The following is a 26,233-nucleotide window of genomic DNA, read 5'->3' as shown; positions in this document are numbered from 1 at the left end:
ATAGTCATTTGCTTCATTAGATGAACCAGTTGAGAGCTTTCCTCCGTAGTGTAACTGGGGGAGAATAGAATGAGACGTGGGGCCTGAGGTAGAAACATCCAGGAGGTCCCTGGGAACTGCCTTGTCACCTTAGAGTCACAGTGAGAAAGGCACAGAAGGAAGGTGAGGAACTTAGGAGCACTTTAAGAAACCAGTATGATGTCATCCACACTCTGCTTCAAAGCTGAGAGAGAGAAACCAGGCACTAGGAGGTCAAACTCTCGATCCTCTGAGTTTCAAATAGAATTTGGTGTAAGTTTTTATCTGTTAAGATCATATCCTCATGCATAACAGTTTTTTTATGTTACGTTATTTTATGTCATCTTGTAAAAACTTTGGAGGGTAAGAAGAACAGATAATGTGTCCATTTTACAGATGAGAAAGCCAAGGCTCAGGGAGATGCTATTATTTCCTCTAATTTTCATGGCTGGAAAATCTGGTAAAATCAGAACTAACGCCAAATATTTCAGTTTCCATTTCTTTGCTCTTCCCATTTGTTTCTGCTTTTCAGTGTGCATCTTACCAGCAGGGAACACTTTTCCTCATCTCTTGATGTTTCCTTCCCATTAGGGACTCTCAGTGGGACCCTTATCTGGCCTCTCTTCCTTTCCTCACTCCCCAGCACCACCCTCCCCGGGGGGGAGGGAGTAATTTACCTGATTGGTACATTTAGGAAGAATTCTCCTCTTCTTCCATTTTGAGGGAGTCTGCCTGCCCAGAGCAAAGTTCTACTCTGCTCTGCAGTTCTAGGAGGTGTGGGGAAGGTGGCTGGATGAGAGCAGGGAAGCCTTTCTGGTTCATTTCTGCCTGGAATTTGGTTCTTAAATTTGTCTAATCCAGTCAACAGGCCCATGTGGTTAATACCCTAAACGTTCCCCTCCCATCGAGCCTCTATTATGAATCACATTGATATTCTGGTTTCTTTCCTTACTCATAATTTTTTTTGCAACATGCTCAGAACCTGGATGAAAAGTAGGGTTACTATTTACTGGGGGTTTCCCTGGAGACCTCCCACAAATCTGCAACACGCTAGGGAGTTTGGAAATAAGAGTCAATTGTGGGAGTTCCTGGTGTGGCACAGCAGAAACGAATCGGACTATGAACCCTGAGATTGTGGGTTCGATCCCTAGCCTTGCTCAGCGGGTTAAGGATCCGGCACTGCCATGAGCTGTGGTGTGGGTTGCAGATGTGGCTTGGATCTGGTGTTGCTATGGCTGTAGTGTAGGCTGGCAGCTGTAGCTCCTATTCATCTCCTAGCCTGGGAACCTCCATATGCCGCAGATGCAGCCCTAAAAAAAGACAAAAAAAAAAAAAAAAAAAAAAAAGAGTGAATTGTGGGAGCAAACAATCTCAACCAAATACTACAATCACCACAGGGATATTGTGTGACTCAGAAAATGTATTAGAGAAGTTCTCCTGTGGCACAGCAGGTTAAGAATCTGGCATTGTCACTGCAGTGGCTCAGGTCGCTGCTGTGGCACAAGTTCCATCCCTGGGCCAGGAACTCCAGCATGCCGGGGGGTGTGCCCCCCCCAAATATGTTAGTCATCAACAGAAGTTAGCTGGGAGAATCCATTTTAGTAAGAGTAGCAATTGATAGATGGAAATGGTAAAAATGAAACCCATTCTCTTAGGAGAAAAATCAATGCAGCAGATGACAAATTAAACTCTAGTCATTGCTTAAGTCTCTAGGAACAAAAATAAAATCAATATATACCAAGTATGCAGTGGTTCTCGAAATAGCATCAGAAATGAACACTAAGGTAAAGCTTATGGCGAAAACTGATTTTTATAAAATAGCCTCATACATAAGCTTCTTTTCTGAAATAGCATCTTGATAGTCATCTCTTCACTGCAGCCTTCCCAGATTAATCTTACCCAATGAAACATTTTTTTTTTTTTAGTGGTTTACTATATACTAGACACTTGTGCAGAAAAATATATGCAAATGGGCGTTCCCATTGTGGGGCAGTGGAAATGAATCTGACTGGTATCCCTGAGGATGTGGGTTCCATCCCTGGCCTTGCTCAGTGGGTTGGGGTTCCAGTGTTGCTGTGAGCTGTGGTGTAGGTCGCAGATACAGCTCTGATCCTGCATTGCTGTGGCTGTGGTGTAGACTGGTAGCTGTAGCTCTGATTTGACCCCTAGCCTGGGAACTTCCATATGCTGTGGGTGTGGCCCTAAAAAAGTGTATGCGCATACATGGGTAAAAGCCGAATGTGGCTCCTCACTGAGGAAAGAAGTTTAGCAAAATTCTGCCTGGGGGACGAAGGTGAATTTACTCCCAGAAGCCCCTCTGCTCTGGACCAGAGCTGGGAAGCCTGTGAATGTGAAGTTCTGGGGCCAGGGTTGGAACCTGTGCCACAGCAGTGACAATGCTGGATCCTTAACGCACTGAGCCACCAGGGAGTTCCAGGTTTTTTTCTTGATATCTAAAAAGTCTGCACATCAACTTTAATTATGTACTAGTAGTGACAAACTAATCTGAAAATATTTTATCAGAAATAAAATTAATTTTATTAGGAGTACTGGTCAATGTTAACAAATGCTTTTGTACTCCTTGATAAATATCACCAACTGCTTTTCTTTTTTTCGTTTTTTTGCTTTTTAGGGCCACACCCATGGTATATGGAGGTTCCCAGGCTAGGAGTTGAATGGGAGCTATAGCTACCAGCCTATACCAGAGCAACCCAGGATCCGAGCTGCGTCTGTGACCTACACCACAGCTCACGACAATGCCAGATCCTTAACCCACTGAGCGAGGCCAGGGAATCGAACCTGCAACCTCAGGGTTCCTAGTCGGATTCATTTCCGCTATGCCACAATGGGAATTCCCAGCCAACTGCCTTTCAAACAAATTTTCTTGGTTTCCATCACCACCAGAAGGATAAGACCATACCTTCCACATTACCTCTCTCCCTGCCTAAACTCAGGTAGCAATCTTATTTTCCTTAAGGTTTTACTGGCTTAACGAAAAAGGCTAGTTTGTTGTTCTTTTTGTTCTTTCTTCAACTACTGAGGCTGAACAATTTCTTCTATTACTGTCCTTTGCTCATTTTTATCCCCAGTTGTCAGAGTGGTTTTTTTTTTTTGCTAATTTTCATAAATGATTTTACACAAAGGTAAAAAAATTAACCCCTGTCTTTTTATTTTCTGTATAGGTAGTTTTTCCAGTTGACTTGTCTTTTGCTTGGTTTTATTTTTTACATAAAGAAGTTTCAAAATTGTGTGTAGTGAAACCTCATCACATATGACATCTTAAATCACTTCCAAGTTTGGAAAGTTGCACTGCCCCCAGAAATTTGGTAAATATTTTATTTTATTTTTTAAAAAATGGCCTGAGTTTTGTATATAAAGACTTAATCCATTTGGAAGTTATTGAGCTATATGTGTGAGATAAAGACCTAAATAATTATTTTTCTGCCAAATTGCTAACCAAATATCTTAGTACCATTAGTTCAATTATTCTCTCTTCTGCATTATTTGGTGATGGCTTTGTGAAAACCATATGCTAAATTCTTTTATATGATAGGATAAACATCTTTTATGTTTATTCTGGTCCAGTGATCTGTCTGTACTTGAAAGATTACTTCGCTATTTGAAATATTGTTTAGAATCTTCTACCGTGTCAGACTTCACCACCCACCTTTACTATTGCTTTTTGAAAGTTATTTTATATTTATCTTTATTTGTTTCTTCACATGAACTTTAAAATATTTTCCTTTCTTTCCCCATGAAAATAATTCTGTTGGAATTTTTTTTGGATGTCATTCATCTTTAGATGAATCTGCAAAGAATTGACATGCTCTTCAGTTTTCCATTATGGTAGACTTTTCCATTAATGAAGTATTTTAATTCTTTAAGTACACCTTTGGATTTTTAGAGTTCTTTAGACTGTTCATACACATTTCCCATAGAAATTATTCCCAACTGTGGGTTTTTTTTTTTCTTGCAAGTGCAACTCCAATCTGTTTCTCATTATATTTCTTAACTTCTTAGTGGTTATAGAAATGCTATTGACTTTCACAAAATGCATTTAGCTCTTATCTAGCCTTTTCAAAACTAGGGGTTCTATCTTTTGTGGAGGAGTATTAGGAGAAGCACTCATGAGAACATTTCTGTGTCCTTTACAAAATGCAGAGTCTCAATGCTGCTTAAATGCCCTTTACATGAAAGATAAATATTGATTTCCTTTTTAAAATTTGTATTGAAATATAGTTGATTTACGAAGTTGTATTTCAGGTATACAGCAAAGTGATTCAGTAATACACGCATATATATATATATCTACACATTCATATATATATGTATCTTCATATATGAACATACAATATATATAAATGTATGTAAATGTATGTAAATAATATATATAAATATATATATACACACATATACATACACATTCTTTTTCTATATTCTCTTCCATTATAGATCATTACAAGTTACTGGATATAGTTCTCTGTGCTATATAGTAGGTCCTTGTTTGTTATCTATTTTATAGACAGTAGTGTGTATGTATTAATCACAGACTCCTAATTATTCCTCCCATCCCCTTCCCTCTTGGTAACCATAAGTTTGTTTTCTATGTCTGTGAGTCTATTTCTGTTGTGTAGATAAGTTCATTTGTCATATTTTATTTTATTTTTTAATTACTCAATAGATTTTATTGTATTTATAGTTGTACAGTGATCATCACAACCAAATTTTATAGCATTTCCATCCCAAACCCCCAGCCCATCCCCCACCCCCAACCTGTCTCATTTGGAAACAAAAAATTTTTCAAAGTCTGGGAGTCAGTATCTGTTCTGCAAAGAAGTTCATTGTGTCCTTTTTTAAGATTCCACTTGTAAGTGATAGCATATGATGTTGGTGTCTCACTGTCTAACTTCACTTAGCATGATAATTTCTAGGTCCATCCAGGTTGCTTCAAATGTCCTTATTTCTTTCCTCATAATGGCTGTGTAATATTCCATTGTTATATGTACCACATCTTTTTTTTTTTTTTCAGGAAGAACAGAATTTATTTATTTTTTTACCATTCCAAGCTGTGTTTATTTTATTTTAAATGATTTTTATTTTTTCCATCATAGCTGGTTTACAGTGTTCTGTCAATTTTCTACTGTACAGCAAGGTGACCCAGTCACACATACATGTATACATTCCTTTTTCTCACATTATCATGCTCTGTCATAAGTGACTAGACATAGTTCCCAGTGCTATACAGCAGGGTCTCATTGCTTATCCATTCCAAAGGCAATAGTTTGCATCTATTAACCCCACATTCCCAGTCCACCCAATTCCATCCCCTGTCCCCTTGGCAACCACAAGTCTGGTCTCCAAGTCCATGATTTTCTTTTCTGTGGAAAGGTTCATTTGTGCCATATATTAGATTCCAGATATAAGGGTATATGTCTTTCTCTTTCTGACTTACTTCACTCAGTATGAAAGTCTCTAGTTCCATCCATGTTGCTGCAAATGGCATTATTTTGTGGGGTTTTTTTTTGGCTGAGTAGTATTCCATTGCGTGTATATACCACATCTTAATCCAATCATCTGTCGATGGACATTTAGGTTTTTCCATGTCTTGGCTATTGTGAATAGTGCTGCAATGAACATGCGGGTGCATGTGTCTTTTTCAAGGAAAGTGTTATCTGGATATATGCCCAAGAGGTATCACATCTTCTTTATCCACTCCTCTGTTGATGGACATTTAGGTTGTTTCTATGTCTTGGCTATTGCATATAGTGATGCAATGAACACTGGAGTACATGTACCTTTTTGAGTCATGGTTTTCTCTGGATGGATGCCCAGGAGTGGGATTACTGGATCAAATGGTGATTCTATGTTTCGTTTTCTGAGGAGTCTTCATTTTTCTACAGTGGTTGCACCAATTTTACATTCCCATCAATAGGGTAATAAGGTTCCCTTTTTCCCACACCCTCTCCAGCATTTATTGTTTATAGACTTTTTGATGATGGCCATTCTGGCTGGTATAAGGTAGTACTTCATAGTGGCTTTGATTTCCATTTCTCTAATAATTTGTGAGATGTTGAACATCTTTTCATGTGTTTTTTGGCCATCTGTATGTCTTCTTTGGAGAATTGTCTGTTTAGATCTTCTGTCCATTTTTGATGGGGTTGTTTGTTTGTTTGTTTTGGTACTGAGCTGCAGGAGGTGTTTATAAATTTGGAGATTAATCCCTTGTTGATCGCTTCATTTGCAAATATTTTCTCCCATTCTGTGGGTTGTCTTTTTGTTTTGTTTAGGGTTTCCTTTGCTGTGCAGAAAATTTTATGTTTAATTAAGTCCCCTTTGTTTTGTTTTTATTGTCATTACTCTAGGAGGTGGATCTGAGAAGATATTGCTGTGGTTTGTTGGAGAGTGTTTGGCTTATGTTTTCCTCTAAGAGTTTTATAGTATCTGGTCTTATACTTAAGTCTTTCATCCATTTTGAATTTATTTTTGTGTATGGTGTTCTTATTTCATTCTTTTACATGTGGCCATCCAGTTTTCCAGCACCACTTATTGAAGGGGCTGTTTTTCTCCATTGTATATTCTTGCCTCCTTTGTCATAGATTAGTTGACTGTAGGTGTGTGGGTTTAATTCTGGGCTTTTTATCCTGTTCCACTGATCAATATTTCTGTCTTTGTGCCAGTACCATACAGTTTTAAGGACAATAGCTTTGTAGTATAGTCTGAAGTCAGGGAGCCTGATTCCTCCAGCTCCATTTTTCTTTCTTGGGATGACTTTGGCTATTCTGGGTCTTTTGTGCTTCCAAACAAACTTTAAGCTATTTCATTCTAGTTCTATGAAAAATGTCCTTGGTACTTTGATAGGGATTGCATTGAAGCTGTAGATTGCCTTTCGTAGTATAATCATTTTGATAATATTGATTCTTCCAGTCCAAGAGCATGTCATGTCTTCCCATGTGTTTGTGTGATCTTTGATTTCTTTCATCAGCATCTTATAATTTTCAGAGTGCAGGTCTTTTGTCTCTTTAGGTAGATTTAGTCCTAAGTATTTTATTCTTTTTGATGTAATGGTAAATGGGATTGTTTCCCTAATTTCTCTTTCTTATCTTTTGTCGTTAGTATATAGAAGTGCAGTCAATTTCTGTGTATTAATTTTGTATCCTGAGACTTTGCCAAATTCATTGATGAGCTCTAAGTGTTTTCTGGTAGCATCTTCAAGATTTTCTAGGCATAGTATCATGTCATCTGCAAATAGTGATAGTTTTACTTCTGCCTTTCCAATTTGGATTCCTTTATTTCTTTTTCATTTATGTCATATTTTAGATTCCACATATAAGCAATATCATGGGATGTTTGTCTTTGTCTGATTTACTTAGTGTGATAATCTCTAGGTCCATCCATGTTGCTGCAAATGGCATTATTTCATTCTTTTTTATGGCTGAGTAGTATTCCATTGTGTGTGTTTGTGTGTACTAAATTTTTATCCATTTATTGGTCAGCAGACACTTAAGTTGCTTCCATGGCTTGCTACTATATAGAGGGCTGTTTTGAACATTAGGGTGCATGTATCTTTTCAAATTATGTTTTTCTTCAGATAAACACAGTTTCTTTTATGGGGTGAAGAGATATACCTACCTTCTTTGCATTTGTAGTCTTCAACATACTGCTTTCCCTCACACCCCATGGGAGCAATTCCAGCTGTTATTTAGGAATGTTCTTTCCTGGTCTCCTTGGTATTCTAATCCTGCTTTGGGCCTCTGGCTTGGGTAGCCCATTCAGCATGCGCTGTGGCCTCTCACAAAGCCTTCATGATGTTACTCCTCATTTTGGTGTCACCAGCTGCTACCACTGAGAGACACCTTGTCTTGATTTGTCCTGCTCACCTGGGAATCCTTCCAGCCAGACTAAACCCTGGTGAGGATCCAGAAACAACAGCCCATCTTGTTTCCTTTTTGTTCCCCAAGAAATCCAAAGCTAAACTTGAATGATTTAGCTGATCCCACACACTTCTCTTCTTTTGGTAGTTGTTCAATCTTCTAAATATTTTTTCATTGTCTTGTTTTATATGTGATTTAGTATAATAAACCATATCAAATCTTTTCTTAAAATAGGCAAAATATAAATCTTAGCAAATTTATGGTTAGCAGATTTATAGTTTTATGGTTTACTAAATAAACTATGCCATGTATGCTAATTGTAATGTAATAGCATTTTTTTTTTAAAAGAGAGAGAATGAGAGTTCCCATTATGGTGCAGTAGAAATGAATCCGACTAGGAACCATGAGGTTGTGGATTTGATCCCTGGCCTCGCTCAGTGGGTTAAGGATCCGGTGTTGCTGTGAGCTGTGGTGTAGGTCACAGATGTGGCTCAGATTTGGCATTGCTGTGGCTGTGGTTTAGACTGGTGGCTACAGCTCTGATTCTACCCCTAGTCTTGGAATCTCCATATGCTGCGGATGTGGCCCTAGAAAGACAAAAAAAAAAAAAAAAAAAAAAAAAAAAGAGAGAGAGAGAGAGAATGAAGGAATGGGGAAAGGGCACATAAAACTGTTACTACACAACAATGTTCCATTGAGAAAACAAGCTAGGACACCTCCTGGGTGTCTATGTATGTGTGTATATATATATATTTGTAGATATACCCCTGTATATGTACATATGCAGGTTATTTAAAATGAACATGCACACAAAAGTGATATTAAAAATATTTCAAGGGAGTTCCTGTTATGGCACAGTGGAAACAAATCTAACTAGGAACCATGAGGTTACAAGTTCAATCCCTGGCCTTGCTCAGTGGGTTAAGGATTCGGTATTGTGAGCTGTGTTGTTGTGAGAGGTGGCTCGGATCCCACGTTGCTGTGGCTGTGGCAGCTGTAGTCCCGATTAGACCCCCAGCCTGGGAACCTCCATATGCTGTGGGTGCAGCCTTAAAAAAGACCCCCCAAAAATTTCAAAATATTGGTCACCGAACTTCACATATAAATAAAAATTTTAAAATACATTCCCTTTTATTCTCTAATAAAATTGCTTTAAATGATGTATGTTGTAGTGAAAATGATGCATTAAATAATTTCTAAATTGTTTATTGGTTTTTAAAATTTGCTGGTGTGACATGTTATAATGATCTAGCCATCACTGGCTAAATAATGCCCCCCTTTGAGCCAGGAGCTGGGTCATACTCTTCTAGCTACTTCCTTATTGCACAGATGAACTTTAGGTTCCAGTAACCAGGCACTTTCTTGCAGGCAGAGGGCAGCTAAGCCTGCGGCTCATGGTCCCAGCCAGGCAGCCTCTGAATGCTAGCGCTTCCCATGTGGACTGGACCAGATTGCCTTCACCTCGACCCCTGCCCCAAAATGGGTTCCTTGTTCACAGAATAATCCAGGCCACTCTCCTAAATCGGTGCAAGGAAACAGGTGCTACCTCCTAGCGATTCCTGGACTCACTACTGATAAGACCCAGAACAGTCACTGTCTTTGTTTAAGCTGAAGCAAACAACTGCCGCCAGGTGGCGCCAACCTCAGCGGATTTGTATCCTGCAGTTCTGGCTGTTAAAACTCAGCAGTACTTAAACATGGTTATATGTAGTGGCCCCTATATATCTCTTTGCCTAGACTCGCTAATTTTTTAAAAAATTGAAGTATAGTTATTTATAATATTCTGTTAATTTTTAGTGTGCAGGAAAGTGATTGTTATACAGAATGTATGTGTATCTGTATGTACATACATATTTATATACATACTTTTTCATATTCTTTTCCATTATGGTTTACCGCAAGATATTGAATATAGTTCCCTGTGCCATTCAGTAGGACCTTGTTGTTTATCTATACTATGTATAATCGTTTGCATCTGCTAACTCCAAACTCCCAATCCAACCCTCTCTACCACCCCCTTCCTCTTGACAACCACAAGTCTGTTCTCTGTCTGAAAGTCTGTTTCTGTTTCATGGGTAAGTGCACTTGTGTCATATTTTAGATTTCACATATATTGATATTTGTCTTTGTCTGACATACTTTTCTTAATACGATAATGGCCAGGTCCATCCAGCTAACTCCAATTGGTATTATTTCATTCTTTTTTTATGGCCAAATAGTATTTCATTTTATATAACCTCATCTTCTGTATCTCTTCATCTGTTGATGGACATTTAGGTTGTTTCCCCGTCTTGGCTATTGTGAATAGTGCGGATATGAACACTGGGATGCATGTTAGATTCATCAGTTCTTAGCACTTGGCCACATGCTCATGCTCATGGTCCCTCTCATCTCTGTCTCTCTCCATCTCTGTGTACTTCCCCCCCCCCCACCAAGCCATTTGAAAACTAGTTGCATTATCCTGACTTTTCATCCCTAAATACTTCAGCATGTTCTCCTAAGAACAAGAACATTCTTCTACATAACCCAATCGCATTCAGAAAATGTAACATTAATAATGATATCATTATCTAATATAGATCTTAGTACTGAATTTCCTAAATTGTCTTGATAATGCTACTTATACATATATTTAAATCCAGGATCTAATCAAAGATCTCACACTATTTAATTATTTGTCATGACTCTTGAGCTACTTTCATCTGTTGTTCCTTAGCCTAGCCTGTGTGTGTGTGTGGTTTTTTTATGAAATTGACATTTTTTTGGATAGTCCAAGCAAGTGTTTTGCATTCGTCCGATTCTTCTTCCATGATTAAATTTGGGTTAAACATTTTGGCAAAAACACCACAGTGTGATGCTGCATTCTTTTAAAAGAGTTTTTAAAAGATTCCAGCAACTCCATTTTATTTTATTTTATTTTATTTGGTCTTTTTAGGGCTGCACCTGTGGCATATGGAGGTTTCCAGGCTAGGGGTCAAATTGGAGCTGTAACTGTCAGCCCACACCACAGCCACCACAACTTGGGACCTGAGCCGTGTCTGTGACCTACACCACAGCTCACAGTAATGTAGTAATGTCAGATTCTTTTTTTTTTTTTTGGCTTTTTGCCATTTCTTGGGCTGCTCCCTTGGCATACAGAGGTTCCCAGGCTAGGGGTCAAATCAGAGCTGTAGCCGCTGGCCTACACCAGAGTCACAGCAATGCGAGATCCGAGCCGCGTCTGTGACCTACACTACAGCTCACGGCAACGCCGGATCCTTAACCCACTGAGCAAGGGCAGGGATCGAACCTGCAACCTCATGGTTCCTAGTCAGATTTGTTAACCACTGTGCCACGACGGGAACTTCAGCAACTCCATTTTAAAAACATACATTTTGCCCTAGAAATAAGATCCCTAATCACTGTCTCTTAAATTAATTTTAAAACAAACACACACAAACCTTATTGGTGATTCTGATTCTATTTTCATGAGTATACCACAGATAATGCCACTCATGTAAAACAAAAGGAAATTACACCATGAAAATGGGTAGATCCAAGTTCATTAGGGATCACATCTGAGTAAAATCCCTATTAGTTCTATTAAATTCTGTTTCTGATGGACGCCTGGGTTGTCTGTACAGCAACCTTCTTTCCAAAGGGGCACCAAACTTCCCTCTCCATGTGGCCTTGATCAGCTGTCAGTCATGGGACTCAACCTCTCCACTGTGATGATTGGTTCAAGGATAAGCAGCACATGACCTGAACACAGCTAGCCTTGTCTCTGAGTGATGGCACATGGGTTCTGAAAGAGAAGGCTCTCTCTTCTGGAATCATGAGATAAATGATTACCTTCTTGGTTTTTATGGAGGAAATGTTGCAGGAGAAGAGATTAAAGTCCTCATACACAAAATGAAGCAGTAGCAAGGGGAGATAGAAAGATTAATTGAAAAGGGTCAGAGTTAGTCCATGTGGCATATGTTAGTCTCTGGATCTAGCCATCGGTGAAGATGGCTCATCTGTACATTTCTTTTCTTGTTTTTCCCTTAAGCTAGTGTGAGTTGGGTTTCTGTCTCTTGCCACTGAGATTGGAGTAATGCAATCATCATGTAAAGACTTGTTCAGAATCTTAGGGATTTTTTTTTTTTTTTTTTTTGGCCTTTGTGAAAGCCATGGCAAGTCACCAGAGGTATACACAGGGGTGACAATACACACTTCTGGGGTACCTGTTGTGCAGATTAATGGGGGACTAAGTAAGCACTTCACAGTGCCTGGCTCATATTAGGGAATCAAGGGCTGCTAGAACTGTGAACCAAAGTCTAGGGCATTTCTCAAGGCTTCTGCCGTCATTTGCTCTATGCCCTTGAATTTTCCCTCATTCTGCCCAGACTGCACTGAGGACAGTGCTTGCTTAAGAGGTGTTCATTGCTCACTGTCAGCGTCTTGGTTATATTCTCTCCATTTGTCCTATAAGCGCAGCAACATGAACAGAGCACTGAATGTGTCTGGAGGGTATTCTGCACTTGTCAGGTTATTATTTTTCTGGGTGAGAGAGAAGCCAGGGGTGAGGCTAAGAGAACATACCTGCACTGACATTTTTGGCACCCCAGACATTCCCCGCATGAACTGGAGCTGAAGCCCAGGGGTCTGGGAACTAGGAGCATGGGTATTGGTATGTTTGGGGAGCCACCATGTGTATTTCTTTTTGCCTCATTTGTCCTCTTTCTGCCGTTGTTTCCAAGGGGAAGTTTGTTCTGTCAGAGCCCAAGGTATCCTCGTATTTGTTGCTGTCAGAGAGGCCAGTCACAAAGAGCCTTGCAGAAAAACTGAATTTCCAGAGAAGAAATTGTGAAGTTTATGTAAGTACTGTCACAACTCAGGCATGCCTCCAGGATTCCAGAATCACAGAGGCTCTCACTATTGCTGCATTTTTCTGGACTCTTGCTCCAGGACCTTAACAACTCCTAAAAAGCAGGTGCCTCAGGTGGGAGAAGATAGATGCCCTGCTGAGTTCAGGTCCAGAATTTCAGTGGAAGTGACACAGAACATGAGTTTGTGGCCGGCATGGACTCTTTGTCCAGTCCTTTGTGTGTTTGGAGTGGAGAAGAGGGTGCAGCAGTGACCTCTCATACCTGAAAAATTGGCCACAAGTGGGAAGAATCTGCTGGGCTCACTTTGTGGATTTCCCAACAGTTTTCTGGGCTGAAACGACTTCCAACTGTGTTTGGAGTTGAGTGCTGGTAATCCCAAGGCTGGAGGCAGGTGATAGAGCATACCCCCTTTCCCTTCTTGGATCCACTTGCTCCGGGAAAAGACGGGCAGGTGGGTCTGGTAGGATCCTCTTTGCTTGAGGGGCCATTAGATCCTCCTAGAAAGGACTGGTGCTCAGGACTAAGAGGTAGGCACACAAATTCAGCCCAAGAACAGCATCCCAATGGACTGAGGCAGGAGTGGTTTGACTACAGCTCAGGCCACCTCCCAGTGCTCCTGCCAGCGTCCTAGAGGAGGCACTATCATAAAAACCCAAGAGCTGCTCTTTGAGTGTCTGGAACACAAGTCAGCCCTGCCTTAGGCCATACTTTGGGGTGGGTCCAAAAGGCACAGAGTGTTTCCTCCTTCTAGCAGAACATCTGTGGTGTCACAGTGAGACTTAAGGGTCAATGCCAAGACCATGAAGGATGGTGGCAGCTGTGTTAGCCACAGGGAGGGGCCTGGGAACAGCTCCATTGGCCTCAGAGTCTCTAGAAGTGAAGGCAAGCAGTGGTGTGCTGGGGGAAGTGCCCTCTACTGGGCACCGGTGGGAGTACTGCCTTGTGCCTGCTGCATGTGGTTTGACCTGGGCAGAAACTTCAACAATGGGGCTGACCCTCATGTTTAGGTTTTAATCCATTTTGAGTTTATTTTTGGGAGTGTTCCTTCCTCTGAAATTTTTTGAAATAGTTTCAGAAGGAGAGGTGTTAGCTTGTCTCTAAATGTTTGATAGAATTCACCTGTGAAACGCCCTCTGGTCCTGGACTTTTGTTTGTTGAAAGTTTTTAAATCACAGTTTCAATTTCATTACTTGTGATTAGTCCATTCATCTTTTCTATTTCATCTTGGTTTAGTCTTGGAAGGTCATACTTTTTAAAGAATTTGTCCATTTCTTCTGGGTTTTCCATTTTATTGGCATATAGTTGCATATAGTAGTCTCATGATCCTTGGTATTTCCTTGATGTCCATTGTAACTTCTCCTTTTTCATTTCTAATTTTATTGATTTGAGTCCCCTCTCTTTTTTTTTTGATAAGTCTGGCTAAGGGTTTATCAGTTTTTGCTGATCTTTTCAAAGAACCAGCTTTTAGTTTCATTGATCTTTTCTATGGTTTTCTTCGTTTCTGTTTCATTGATTTCTGCTCTGATCTTTATGATTTCTTTCCTTCTGCTAACTTTAGACCTTGTCTGTTCATTTTGGGTTTATTTTTGTGTATGGTATTAGAGAATGTTCTTTTTTAAATGTTTTTATTTTTTTTATTTCCCCAATACATTATTTTTTTTTTCTACTGTACAGCATGGTGGTCCAGTTACACATACATGTATACATTCTTTTTTCTCACATTATCACGCTCCATCATAAGTGACTAGACATAGTTCTCAGTGATACACAGTAGGATCTCATTGCTAATCCATTCCAAAGGCAATAGTTTGCATCTATTCACCCCAAGCTCTCAATCCATCCCACTCCCTCCCCCTCCTCCTTGGCAACCACAAGTCTCTTCTCCAAGTCCATGATTTTCTTTTCTGTGGAAAGGTTCATTTGTACCATATATTAGATTCTAGATATAAGTGATATCATATGGTATTTGTTTTTTTCTTTCTGACTTACTTCACTCAGTATGAGAGTCTCTAGTTCCATCCATGTTGCTGCAAATGGCATTATTTTGTTCTTTTTTATGGCTGAGTAGTATTCTTTTGTGTATATGTATCTTCTTAATCCAATAATCTTCTTAATCCAATCATCTGTCAATGGACATTTATGTTGTTTCCATGTCTTGACTATTGTGAATAGTGCTGCAATGAACATGCGGGTGCATGTGTCTTTTTCAAGGAAAGTTTTGTCTGGATATATGCCCAAGATTGGGGTTGCTGCATCATATGGTAGTTCTATGTATACTACCTCCATACTGTTGCTGCATCATATGGTAGTTCTATGTATACTACCTCCATACTGTTTTCCATAGTGGTTGTACCAGCTTACATTCCCACCAACAGTGCAGGAGGGTTCCCTTTTCTCCACATCCTCTCCAGCATTTGTTATTTGTGGACTTATTAATGATGGCCATTCTGACTGGTGTGAGGTGGTATCTCATGGTAGTTTTGATTTGAATTTCTCTAATAATCAGTGATGTTGAGCATTTTTTCATGTGCTTGTTGGCCGTGTGTATATCTTCCTTGGAGAATGGTCTATTCAGATCTTTTGCCCACTTATCAATTGGGTTGTTGGCTTTTTTTGCTGTTGAGTTATATAAGTTGTTTGTATATTTTAGAGATTAAGCCCTTGTTAGTTGCATCATTTGAAACTATTTTCTCCCATTCTGTAAGTTGTCTTTTTGTTTTCTTTTTGGTTTCCTTTGCTGTGCAAAAGCTTATCAGTTTTATGAGGTCCCATTGGTTTATTTTTGCCCTTATTTCTGTTGCTTTGTGAGACTGACCTGAGAAAATATTCATGAGGTTGATGTCAGAGAATGTTCTGCCTATGTTCTCTTCCAGGAGTTTGATGGTGTCTTGTCTTATATTTAAGTCTTTCAGCCATTTTGAGTTTTTGTGCATGGTGTGAGGGTGTCTTCTAGTTTCATTGCTTGGTATGCAGCTGTCCAGGTTTCCCAGCAATACTTGCTGAAAAGACTGTCTTTTTCCCATTTCATGTTCTTGCCTCCTTTGTCAAAGATTAATTGACCATAGGTGTCTGAGTTTATTTCTGGGTTCTCTATTCTATTCCATTGATCTATATGTCTGTCTTGATACCAGTACCACACTGTCTTGATGACTGTGGCTTTGTAATATTACCTGAAGTCTGGGAGAGTTATGCCTCCTGCTTGGTTTTTGTTTCTCAGGATTGCTTTGGCAATTCTGGGTCCTTTGTGGTTCCATATAAATGTTTGGATTGTTTGTTCTAGTTCTGTGAAAACTGTCATGGGTAATTTGATAGGGATCACGTTGAATCTGTAGATTGCTTTGGGTAGTATCGCCATTTTTAGAATATTAATTTTTCCATCCCAAGAGCGTGAAATATCTTTCCATTTCTTTACATCTTCTTTAATTGCCTTGATTAATGTTTTATAGTTCTTTGCATGTAAGTGTTTTACCTCCTTGGTCAGGTGTATTCCCAGGTGTTTTATTTTTGGGGGGTGCAGTTTTAAAAGGTATTATGTTTTTGTATTTCTAATATTTCATTGTTAGTATACAGAAATGTGACTGATTTCTGAATGTTAGTCTTATATCCTGCTACTTTGCTGAATTTGTTGATCAGTTCAAGTAGTTTTTGGGTTGATTCCTTAGGGCTTTCTATATATAGTGTCATGTCGTCTGCATACAGTGACAGTTTTACCTCTTCTCTTCCTATTTGGATGCCTTTTATTTCTTTTGTTTGCCTGATTGCTGTGGCTAGGAATTCCAGTACTATGTTGAATAACAGTGGGGAGAGCGGGCATCCTTGTCCTGTTTCCATTTTTAGTTGGAAGGCTTTCAGCTTTTCTCCATTGAGTAATATATTTGCTGTGGATATGTCATAAATGGCTTTTATTATATGAGGTGTGTTACCTCTATACCCACTTTGGTAAGAGTTTTTATCATGAATGGATGTTGGACTTTGTCAAATATAGAGAATGTTCTAATTTCATTCTTTTACATGTAACTGTCCAGTTTTCCCAGCACCACTTATTGAAGAGATCGTCCACCATATGTTTTTGCCTCCTTTGTCATAGATTAGTTGACTATAGGGGCTTGGGTTTACTTATGGGCTTTCTATCCTGTTCTATTGATCTATATTTTTGCTTTTGTGCCAGTACCATACTGTTTTGATTGCTGTAGCTTTGTAGTATAGTCTGATAAAATATTTTAAAAGATACAAAGGGACTTCCCATTGTGGCTCAGTGGTTAACGAACCCAACTAGTATCCATGAGGACTCGAGTTTGATCCCTGGCCTTGCTCAGTGGGTTAAGGATCTGATGTTGCCATGAAACCATGGTGTAGATTGTAGATATGGTTCGGACCCCATGTTGCTATGACCGTGGCATAGACTGGCAGCTACAGCTCGATTCAGCCCCTAGCCTGGGAACCTCCATATGCCATGGGTGTAGCCCTAAAAATACAAAACAAAACAAAAAGATACATGAAGCTTTATGTTCATTGCAGTACTATTCACAATATCCAAGATTTGGGAACAACCTAAATGTCCAACAACAGATGAATGGATTAATGAAAAGTGGTACATATATACAATGAAATCCTACTCAGCCATGAAAAAGAACAAAATAATGGCATTTTCAGCAATATGGATGCAACTAGAGATTCTCATACTAAGTAGAGTAAGTCAGAAAGAGAAAGACAAATACCATATGATATCACTTACATGTGGCATCTAAAGTATGGCACAAATGAACGTATCTACACAAAACAGAAGCAGATTCACAGACATAGAGAACAGACTTGTGATTGCCAAGGGGAAAGGGGAGGGAGTGGAATGGACAGGGAGTTTGGGGTTCATAGATGTAAACTATTACATTTAGAATGGGTAAGCAATGAGATCCTACTATGTAGCACAGGGAACTATATACAATCTCTTGGGATAGACCAGGATGAAATGTAATATAAGAAAAGGAATGTATATATATATATATATATATATATATATATATATATATATATATATGACTGGGTCACTATGCTGTATAGCAGAAATTGTCACAACACTGTAAAGCAACTATATTTTAGTAAAAACAAACAAATAAAAACAAAAACAGTTGAGATGAAATGGTGGTTAGGAGAAAGATACCCAGGATCCTGTGCTGGTGAACCCATGAGGCCCTGCTCCAGGCTTTCCAGAAATAACTGGGGGAAACAAGGTGGGATAGGAGACTGGGAGAGATGTAGAAAAATATGATTTGTTACTGCAAATACCCTTTTACTCCCAAGAAGTATGTCCCTCCCTCCTGTCCAGGGAGGTGAAGGACAGGAGTTCCACATGTAATTTCAGGTCAACTTATTCTGCTGATAAGCAGCCTGTGCCACAGAAAAGCAAAAATGAGAAGTGATTCAGGTCTGTTTCACCTGATTGGCAAAGGAGCAGAATTTGGAGGAAGCTGATCCAGTGCCCCGGCGCCCATCAAAGAATCACAAAGGGACTTCTGACGATCAACTTATTGCTTTCCTTTAAGTGCTTCTGAGGACCAAGAGTCTAGAATTAGCTCTAGAAATGTCGGAGGATGTATAAGCAAAGTTTCTCGGGAGAAGGTTTGAGCTGAAGTGTTAACAAGAGAAATGGTCACATCTGAATCTACATCATAAGATTTCAGGGCATCCTCTATTCACCAGTCTCAACAGAGAGGCAGGTCCCTAAGTACAATAAAGTGAAGTAAATGAAAGGGAGTGATGCTTGGTAGCTCTGATACAGGCCCTTTGGAAATAACCACTCTCGGAAATATTGACTGTCAATCTAGCGAGACTAATTTGTACCCAGAAGTGTAAATTTCTAATAGGATTGCTGAAGCCATGAAGCCTAGTTTTCTGACTTGGTTCTTGGGAGCTTCAGTATGGCATAGGACAAAGGATATTTACTTTGTGATCATGACCTGGTTTGCTCTACTTTTTCTTCTTTTTATGGCCGCACCTGTGGCATATGGAAGTTCCCAGTCTAGGGGTCAGTTTGGAGCTGCAGCTGCCTGCCTACACCACAGTCACAGCCACAGCAGCACCAGATTAAAGCTGCATCTGCAACTGAGACCTAGGCCAAAGCTTGCAGCAATGCTAGTTCCTTAACCCAATGAGTGAGGCCAGAGATCAAACCCACATCCTCACAGATGCTATGTCAGGTCCTTAACCCACTGGGCCACAATGGGAACTCCTTTTCTACTTTTTACTAGCTTTTGTGATCTTAAAGAGATCAAGTCACACCTCTCAGATCTAGTTCCCACACTGGTAAAACGTGATTCCTATTACTATGTGTAAGAAGCAAACATGTCTAAGTTTCGGCATGGGGTTAGAGCTGAAATGGTTCAGTACTTTAGAGAAAGAAAACTCCAACACTTAGATGGAACACTAAGCTATAAAGGGCTGTGATTATGCTACAATGAGGATCCAGAAAAGACAAAACTCAAAGAGGAAACAAAGTTAAGGTCAAGTCTCCCTGTTTAATTTGAGTTTCTACCCTTGATCTCCCTGTAAGTCATTCTCCTTGACTGTCCCTTGTGGCTCAGGCCCCGGAAAAATCTGGATCTACCCCTGAGTAGAAAAGGAAGAACACCATGAGGGAACAGAGATAGGGCATAATGTCAGGTTAGGAGGACTTCCAGGAGGAGGTGAAGCTTAAAAATGAGACCTGGAATTCCCTTGGTGGCTCAGTGGAAATGAACCTGACTAGCATCCACAAGGACACAGGTTCAATCCCTGACCTTGCTCAGTGGGTTAAGGATCCAGTGTTGCCATGAGCTGTGGTGTAGGTCGCAGACATAGCTTGGATCCTGTGTTGTTGTGGCTGTGGCGCAGGCTGGCAGCTGGAGCTCTGATTCGACCCCTAGCTTGGGAACCTCCATATACTGCCGGGGGTGGGCCTAAAAAGACAAAAAAAAAAAAAAAAAAAAAATGAGACCTAAGGGTTGGAAAGGGGTTAGCTCTCCAATTACAGGGAGACCAGAACAACATTCCAGGCAAAGAGAACAGTCTGTGTGAGTGAGCGAATGGATGGGGGCCTGCAGGGATGGATAGATGGATGGAGATACCCTTTGCTTAGAAATAAAGTTATCTCCTGAATATGGTAAGAGTTTATGCTAGTCCATGGCAAATACTGACTCTTCTCCCACTGGAGGGATGATGGTGGCTAAGGGCCACTATTGTATGATTGGCAAGACACCTATGTGATTCCTGGCTGTGCCAGCTACTTATATTACCTGTGTGGCCTAGAGCTAGTTATTTCCTACGATGTCTTAGGCCTCAAAAATCTCAGGTAAAAAATGAGGACATTAAGCTCCACATCAAAAGGTTTTTCTAAGAATAAAATGACATCTTGGAAAGCTGTTAGCACAGTCCTTGTCATGCAGTAAGTACTAGATTAATCATAGCTTTAACCATCCGCCTCATCCTCATCGAGAGGTGACTTCCATCTAGGGGAAATCAGTGACTGACTGTAACAGCCACCTGAATAATGTTTAGCAAACACCAGGGTGAGCTGGGTCATCTCAAAAGCACAGACCTTGAAAAGAAATGCGCAGGGATGTCATCTGAAGGTCTTCATTGGTTCAAACAAACGACCTGATCTCAGAGACCACAGACCGGTGTGGGATGCCGGCTACTGAACCAAGGACAAGGAATTGGACATGATGCACGGTATACCAAAGACTTGGTTCTCTCCAGGCAGTGCAGAGAGGCAGACTGGCTCATCTGGAAAGAAATCCTGGGGAGTGTTGTCCTTTGTAAGTACTGACACTTATAAAGTGGGCTGTAATTTTCCCCGGCACAGGGAGTAGATAGAGGTGTGCCCAAAAGAGGCTGGTGGGGATACTGTCTCTCAGACTCACCGGCTCCATAAACTTATTTAATACCTCTTGTGTTTCTTCATCTTTAAAATGGAGACACGCTTCCTAACTCCCAAGGTTTTCGTGGGCAAAAGACAAATGCCACAGACACAGAGTCGCTAGGATTGGTGGAGGCGCTGGTACCCAATGGCATCCAATTCTTGGACAACTTGCTTTTCTCAGAGAGCAAAATGCTACCTGCCTCTAATAAATATTTCAGGGACGCTGAATTATTTACTTATTATATACTTGGGTTTACAAGGAAGGAAACTGGTTCCTTTGAAACAATAACATTGATTGGCTTAAATCGCAGAAGCAGCACTCTGCCATCCTTATTTACAGACCCTGGACTCAGTTCAAGTGCACAAGGGCACATTATGGATGTACCTGCTGACCTGCAGACAAATACGAGGGTGAACAGATCAATTAAATAATATTAGTTCGTGAGCGGCAGGGAAAATAGTTCAGCTGAAACATTGATCTTCGCTCTGAAATGTAAGACAACAGAGCTAAATAAGTTCATGTATTCACAGATAGCAGCCCCATTTCCTGGCTTGTATCCTAGCCCTGGGGGCCCGTGACTGATGGAAGGCAAACAGAACCCAAGGTTAGGAAATGGGGAGAAGCAAATACTTTTTGCTCACCTATTCTGGCTGGGCAGCCTACCTAGCCATTTCACACAGGCAGCTCACCTACTGTCTTTTAGTATCTGGGAGGCTAAGTTCCTTGTTCCTCATCTTCAGGTGATACACCTGATCAGGGGCAGGTGTCGCTAAAACCAGGATCTGACTCAGAGACCTGTGTTGTCACCACTAGCCTGACCATTCCTTTTGTCAGCCAACAAACATCCAGTGAGCTGCTTCTAAGTACCAGGCACCTGGGAAGCAAAGGCACGGCAGGTGAGTTCTCTGCCCCTAGGGTCTCACAGTCTAGGGAAGGAGACAGACAAGGGAACCTCCAGTTTCCACAGAGGGTGGAAAGGGTAGAATCAGAGGGTCATTTCCTGTGATTCTTCAGCTTCAGGATTGCTCGTTTGTATGTGTCCTTTATAAGTAAATATTTACTCTTATACCTCAATCTGTATTTGTAATTTCATATTGTTTTTCTTAAAGAGTATCCTCAAATTATGTAAGCTTTGGGACTCACCACACCTGGCTTCAGCCCTCAGCAGGATACAGCGAGCCCCACAGTAGTGCTGAGTTCTATAGAGCCTGAACTTTGATCCTTCAGGCTAGAAGGAATAAATGAAGGATTTTTGGGATCCATTTATTTAGGATTATATTTTTAAAATTTTTTAAATTTTATTTTATTGTTGGGCACACCCATGGCATATGGACGTTCTCAGGCCAGGAATCAAATCCAAGCCCTGGCTGTGACCGACACCTGGGGTAATTCCAGACCTTTAATTCACTGCACCACAGCAGAAACTCCTAGGATTATGTTTCAGAAGCACCCCCCTGATAGCAAAATGCAGGATGATTTGGAATTAGGGTGAACATCTGTTACCGGGGACTGTCCTGGTTTTAGCACTGAAAGTTCTGTGTCCTAGAAAACCCCTCAGACCCAGGAAAACCAGGACAGTTGGTCACCTTACTTGGAGGAGGGTGGGCCCAAAGCCAAGAGAACCTCTGAGAAGGTTCTCAGCAATATGTGTCCGGCTATCCACTTGACAGCTCCACTTTGATGTCTAATTGGCATCACAAGATCAATGTGTTTAAAACCTCAGGGCGTTTGTACCTGCTGTTCCCTCTGCTGAAAATTCTGTTCCCCAGGATAACCACATGATTCACTCCTTCACTTCCTTCCTGTCTTTATTCCAGTCTTACCTTCTCAGCAAGGCCTTCCCTGAAACCGTCTTTTATAATTGTAGCCCCTGTCTGTCCCTGACATTCCCTACCCTTGTTTTGGTTTTGTTCTTCCCGCTTCTCCACCATCCAACATACCCAACATACTTCATATTCATATTTTTTTATGGTCAGTCTTTCCCACTAGAGGAAACCTTCAGGAAGGCAGAAAATTCTGTTTGTTTCATTTGCTGTGTGCAGGACGGCATCTGGCACATAGTAGAGGTTGTTTTACTGAATAAATTGTGTCTTTCTTGATTCCTCTCTACTCTCTCACACCCCACATCCAGTTCACCTGCAGACTCTGTAGGCTCTCTGCTCCCAACAGATCCAGAATAGTATTAGCTCTTACCACCTCCACCATGACCACCGTGGTCCAGGTCGCGTCATTGCTAACCTGGGTTATTACAAGAGCCTTCTTCTCCCAGCTTCCTGTTTCCACTCTTGTCTTGTTTCTGGACAGCCTGTTCTCTCAAATCAGCAGCCGGGGATACTGATAAAATGTGAGTCTCATCACATCACGCTTCGGCTCACTCACCTTCTCTCCCTGCCCCAACTCCTCTCCTTTGCCTCCCTTCAGGCCCACCTCAGCCTCTGGGAAGGCATCTTCAACGGTGTGCAGGTTCTATCTATTCCAACCACCAGGCTTCCTTTGTGCGCCTCAGGCACAACAGGTACTTTCCTGCCCCAGGGCCTTTGAACTTGTCATTTAACGCTCTTCCCCCGGTACTTGCATGGCTGACTCCCTTCCTTCCCGTCTCGGCTCAGATGTCTCCTTACCACAGAACCTTCTCTCCCACACCCACAGAAAATAACAAACTCACATCCACACAGGTGAAGGCTCCCTGGTTTTCTCTCCAGCACTTGGTACCTGCTGAATCCCATACGGTGAATTGTTTATTGTTTCTCTTCTCCTCCCCACCCAACCTACCCCCCACCCAAGGGTGTGGAGCTACAGGACTTGTTGAGAAGAAAAAAAAAAATCAGAGCCCAGACCCACCCCAAATAAATCAATAAAAATACATTAATTTAAATTTAATGAAAGGTTTTCATTTTATTTTTAAAATAGAGCTAATGCCTTTATGAACTAATTTTCTTTCCCTCTAAGAAAAGGTAGAAACTTGTGTGCTTGTCATATTGAAAAAATTAATTGCCCTTTTCACTGGTAAAGACAGTAGGTAGAAGCATAATTTCAGAAAAATAGATCCTTTCCTCTTTTTTCCTCTTTCCAGCCACTACATTTACCGACCTTCAGGGAATGGAGCGGTTTGATGCTCCAATTTTCTTCCTGACTCTCGAGAAACAAATGTCTTGAAAATTCTTTGCCGGAAGCCTGTTTGCTGCTGGAATGTGCTGAGGATATTTCTTCTTTCACAAGGTCTGTTTTGTACTTTTAATTTATAAAAGCTTTTTTTTTTCCCCTTGTTTGCCACATCCCACTTCTCCCTACTCATTCCTCTTGGACTTTCATGTGCTTTGCTCTTTGCCTTTAATCTCCATGGGTTTCTGGTGTTCCTCTATCATACCAGATACATTCTTCCTCAGGGCCTCTGCACTTGCTGTTCCAGTCTCTGGAACAGCCTTCTCTAAGCTATTAGCATGACTGTTCCCTTATCTCCTTCAGGTCTTTGTTCAAATTAATCTTCAAAAGCATTCCCGTGGTGGCTCAGCAGTAATGAAACCAACTACTATCCATGAAGACGTGGATTTGATCCCTGGTCTCCCTCAGTGGGTTAAGTTTAATCTGGTGGTGTTGTGGCTGTGGTGTAGGCCAGCAGCTGCAGCTCCGATTTGACCCCTAGCTTGGGAACCTCCATATGCCGTGGTCGTGGCCCTGAAAAGACCAAAAAAAAAAAAAAAAAAAAAAAAAAAAAAGTTCCACAATAACTGAGAGAGACAAGCCCCAAACGGAGATCCTGGGGAAGGCAAGAGAGAAACCAGGAACTTCCCGCCGAGACCTCTAGGGGAAATAGGCCCAGAGGATTCTCTGCTCTCCCAACCCCTGAACACATCGGGGAAGTCACAAGCAGATGGGATTCTGGCTACGGATGGAATTCCCATCTGCATGTGCCATTACTCTTTCAAATTTTTTTAATGGATTCCTGTTAAAGTCTAGTTTTATAACCTCGTGGTTACTATATGTATGTACTAAAAATAATCATCCCAAGAGGAGTAGTTGGCATGATCATCTGTTATTTTATATGTTCTTAGGGGCTCTGGGAAAGTGAGAAGACTGGCCAGCAAAGACATGAAATTAACTGAGAAATTCATCAAAGGGTGAACTGACCTTGTTTTACTCAGATGAGAACTAATCCTTACCAATATTCAAGACCCACTATCTATGTGGTTTTGTGGGTCCTTTTTATCTAAATTTCCAAATCCAAATTTGACTTCTTTTTTTTTGTCCTTTTTTGTCTTTTCAGGACTGCACCCATGGCATATGGAAGTTCCCAGGCTAGGGGTATAATCAGAGATGTAGCCACCAGCCTACGCCACAGCCGCAGCAATGCTTGATCTGAGCCACATCTGTGACCTATACCACAGCTCACGGCAATGCCAGATCTGTAACCTGAGTGAGTTACAGAGTGAGTGAGGCCAGGGATGGAACCTGAAACCTCATGGTTCCTAGTCGGATTCATTTCTGCTGTGCCACGACAGGAACTCCAAAAGTTGACTTCTATTTCTTTTTTCCAAGTCACCAGATAGCAGTGTTAGGGTAATTTTGTTGTTGTTATTGTTGCTGGTTTGGGTATGAGTCTGCAAAATAATACTTCTGGGTTAAATATATCTCAAAGTCTTGCTCCAAATTTTCTGAGAATTAAGTAACAGCAAATTACCTGAAGTCTGAGGATGACGAAAGATAAGTATAAATCATCACAAAAATTGATTTAATGACCACAAAGACATACTAGCTACCACTTATTGAGCACTTAAAATGTACCAGGCACTGTGCTATGCAGGCCTGGTGGAGAAATGATCTCGGTTAACTCAAAAGACATTTCAACTTTAGATCTATAAACATTTATTGGGGCCCATGTCCCAGGCAATGAATATACAAAGATACATTACCGTTTTTGTCTTCCGTTTTCTTTTGTGTTAACTTCTTTTATGTCAGTGAAATAGCATGGAAAAATCTCCATAAGTATGAAGACATGTGCCCCAATCATCTTCATGTGGGCACACAGTCACCTTCATGCTGGCTTCATGCTTGCCCGTCTTCTCTGCCTCACGGACTGTTTTCTCCTGAAATCATATCCTAATCCTACACATTTCTGCAAATGAGCCACACGGTCTCACATCTGTAGGTCTTGATACACGTTCTTCCCTTTATTTTGCAGCCGAATTCCACATGCCCTTCAAAACTTGTTCACACGTCAACTCTTCCATGAGATTTTCCTTGAAAGCCTCTCCTCCATCTCATCCTCTAGGATAAAGAGCTGACCCACAGCTGTGTGTGTCTTTTGTTTCTGCCTTCCCAGTGTCCAATCTCCCTTCCACTTCTCATTGAGGAAGTCACACCTTCCGCTTTTCATCCACAGAGTTTGGGTGGGACTGATCCTACCTCCAGTTCCACCATGGAGTGGGTCCTTGAACTTAGTCCCAGTTCGGAGTCCCACGAGTAGCTCAGGCATGGGCACGTAACTTCCCCAGCCCACTGAGAACCAGTTCTGCACTTCTGCCAGGGCTGTTGAGAAAGAGGCTCCTGATTTCAGCTGAGGTTTCTAAGCCAGCAGAGAAACCCGGTGACCATCTTTGAC

At 41.0% G+C, this 26,233-nt stretch overlaps 1 protein-coding gene across 7 annotated transcripts in view; it reads left to right on the top strand.

Annotated features, from left to right (window-relative positions):
* GAS2L3 (growth arrest specific 2 like 3) overlaps positions 1-26,233 on the top strand; it is a 106,204-nt gene that overhangs the window by 56,460 nt on the left and 23,511 nt on the right. For 3 of the 7 annotated variants that reach the window (XR_014804238.1, XR_014804234.1, XR_014804237.1), the window contains 2 exons: positions 12,611-12,727; positions 23,708-23,853. The exons of 1 other annotated variant lie outside the window; for it this stretch is intronic. The gene's annotated coding sequence lies outside the window, so the exon portion shown is untranslated. Of the gene's footprint in view, positions 1-3,204; positions 3,345-12,610; positions 12,728-23,707; positions 23,854-26,233 lie in introns of those variants that run through there. 3 more of the 7 variants (XR_014804235.1, XR_014804240.1, XR_014804239.1) reach the window with 2 other exon arrangements.

Source organism: Sus scrofa, chromosome 5 (assembly GCF_054392235.1).
Source record: "Sus scrofa isolate SSC_HxYL_T2T_F1_AM1 chromosome 5, Sscrofa_HxYL_maternal_Yorkshire_Landrace_v2.0, whole genome shotgun sequence".
NCBI lineage: Eukaryota > Metazoa > Chordata > Mammalia > Artiodactyla > Suidae > Sus > Sus scrofa.
The sequence above is the reverse complement of the archived record's forward strand: the minus strand, read 5'-3'. Positions and strand labels throughout refer to the sequence as shown.